Below are 3211 nucleotides of genomic sequence, written 5' to 3'. Positions count from 1 at the left end.
TGTTGTTCTCCATCATCATTTTATCAAAGTTAACTACACACTTCCTTGGTAGTAAATAGTCCAACCCTAATATGCATTGGTCTTCAATGTCAGCCAAGTATACTTCGTGTCTGTTCTTTATGGCATGAGCTCAATAGTTACCCTACACTGGTACCCACAACCTTGTATAATGTCCTGTCACACCACAGAGCTTCTGTATGGCTTCTGGTACTCCTTTGTGATCTAGCACCTTGATGCTCACAAGGGTTTGTTGAGATGCAGAATCTATGACAAAGTTGCACTTTTGGCCATCCAGCTTTCCTGTCAAGTAGACACTATGTGTGCTTGGCATTTTACACCTAGCTGTTGGGACTTTCACAATGGGGGGTTGGTGAGCGTCCCTAAACACCAATCACTACTGGTTTCCTCGAGACTGACTTATTGGCAGTATTCTTCTTACACTGGCTCCTCATATGTCCTTGCTCTCCACAGTTCCAACAACCTTTCTGGGTAGTAGCCTTTCCTGCCATGGCATCTTACCTGTGTTGAAGTTGCCAGCCTTGAGCTCTCTTGTGCCCAGGTTTGTAACAGTGCCAGCAAAGTCCCTCAAACCTCTCTGAAAGCTGCCCTTCTCTGGCCTTGAATCCTGATGACTGTACCAACCTTGGTACCTCTGTGCTGGACTTAACGTAGGGTTCGAATTCAAGAGCTCTGGCCATTGCATCCTGCATAGTAGAGGGGTGTGCTTGCTTTACTTGTATCTTTAGTTGTGGACTGTCCAAGGCATCTACAAACTGATCCCTTAGCAACAGCTTGAGGACATCGGGTGGTGCAGTTGTGTAGGCCTTGTGTGCCATACTTTCCAAATCCTGTGCCAGCTCTCCCCTTTAGCACGGACTCTCGTCCTAAACCTAGCTCTGTAGACTTTGGACTGAGTTTGAGTTCCACATCTGATTTCTAGAGCAGCTACCAGTGCTTTATATTTGTGCCTGTCATCTGCTGACAACTGTCCAAGTATTTCCAGTGGCTGTCCCTTCAAGCTCGTTGCCAGTTACACTGCCTTCTGCTCCTCTGTCCATCCATTCATTTCTGCCAGTAGCTCAAATTGTGTTCTATACGCTTCCAATGGTGCCTTCCCATCGAATTCCTGTGGCTTCCTTCGTACTAGATCACCCCCATTGCTGACACTCATGTCTGGAATGTGACTTCTGGCAGGACCGAAGATGTCTGTATTAGGGTTTAACTGCAGGGTCTGGAAGGGGCTTCCTGTTGTCTAGGGCTGATTAGGTCCATGGTTTATTTATCCTCCCTGTGTAAGAGACAGTAAATCGTCCTTTAATGTATTTAATTCACTTTGAAATTTACTAATATTTTCCATTTGTGTATGCTGGCTTTCTCTCAACTCTTGGAGACTTTCTTCCTGTTTATTTTCTTTCTCCTCCAACTACTGCTGTCGTCTCTCTTCTTGTTTATTTTCTTTCTCCTCCAACCACTGCTGTAGTCTCTCTTCTTGTTTATTTTCTTTCTCCTCCAACTTGTTTCTTTTCTTTTTCCACCAACAATCTCTCTTCTTGTTTCTTTTCTCGTTCTTCTTGTTCCTTTTTCTTTCTCCTCCAACCACTGCTGTAGCCTCTCTTCTTGTTTCTTTTCTCGTTCTTCTTGCTTCTTTTGCTGTTCTTGTAATGCTGCCATCAAATCTGCTGAGTCGTAGTTTGATTTGCCACTTCTCGTTTCCCTTTTTTTTCTTTCCCACTCTCTGACACCAATTTGTTGGGTATCTTCTCGTTTGTTAATTTCCGGTACAAATTCTTTCCGAGGAACTTTGGTGAAACAAGTCCTTTCTTAATTAAAACTAATTTATTACTAACTAAAGTAAAGTGAAAATAAGAAGAAAAAGGAAAAACAAAAGAACTTTGACAATTAATTAACAGGCATCTTACGAGGAAATTACGTGCCGATAAACCTACTGATAATTAGAACAACTTGGCATTATTTTTATCAAAGAACCCCCCAAACGATATGTAGGAATATATATATACACGTGCAATGCTTTTAATCACACATGTTGCAGTGATATTATATTACACGTACCAAACTATATTTTTTCATATATAAATATGTTTAATTCTCCCATTTAACTTCAAAATTGTTTAACCTTATATAATATTTAGAGCTGATTTCTTAAGCCAGGAATTATTAACATTTAGAAATATAATTTATAATATAAAACAGTACAAATTTAAATATGTAGAATCATAATAAAGAATTAAAAACGTTGTAAAATGATTTAATGTATAATTTGTATAATATGTGATTAATTTTAATAAATTAAAATACGTAAAGATACAGATAGATTAATTGTATAATATAAATCTGCAAACCAGAGAAGCAAACTCAAAGACGATGGAACGTAGTACCGGTCTAATCCTGTTGTTTGTTCAAAACACAGTACAACCATTATTGTTTTGTTTCATAGATTTTGTTAGATGATGAATTTTTGTTTTGTTCGTTGGTTTTGTTAGGGGGCGGTGGAGGTTAGTACTAACAGTCGGTTCCGGTTGCAACGTATTTTCTTTTTAATCGTTTTTGACAATGGATGAAGAATAAAGATATATATATTTTCTCTTTTACAAGAACAGAGAAATACCCAAATTTCAAGTTTAATTTTACTAAAATGTGAATAAAAATAAGAAAGACTTGAACCTACGAATTGATGTTAAAAATCAGCCTCAGTATAGTTTCTATAATTGGCACAAATCTTTTACATTGATACATGTGCTAATTGTATATATATTGTGAATATTAGGTATTTTAATATTGTACAACTGGAAATAAATTAACACCCAGCAATAATAGTATATCTTGATTCTCTTAAAATCACGATGTGTCTGAAATATCTGTGTTTTGGGGGAAAATATTACAAAACTGCCAGGTGAGTTTACTCTAATTATGATATACTTAGCAGGATGTAATAGTAAAATCTGAAAACATTCTGTCTTTTCCAGAGATTTTCTTCTTTGTTATATAAATGTTGGGCAAATATCCTGACAATGTACATGTATTGCATTCTGACAATCCGATGCTATAAATAAACGTATTGTTACGACAGCGAAAGTTGCGCGACCTTGGGAGCATGTGCGCTGGAATTTCTAGAAAGATCGGGACTTAGGGGCAACTTCACAAATGTCCCAGCGTTTGCTAGACGCCCTCTTTTTCAGTATATAAGCCGGAG

The sequence above is a fragment of the Limulus polyphemus genome, unplaced genomic scaffold, assembly GCF_000517525.1.
Source record: "Limulus polyphemus unplaced genomic scaffold, Limulus_polyphemus-2.1.2 Scaffold1788, whole genome shotgun sequence".
In the NCBI taxonomy this organism is placed as follows: domain Eukaryota; kingdom Metazoa; phylum Arthropoda; class Merostomata; order Xiphosura; family Limulidae; genus Limulus; species Limulus polyphemus.
The sequence above is the reverse complement of the archived record's forward strand: the minus strand, read 5'-3'. Positions refer to the sequence as shown.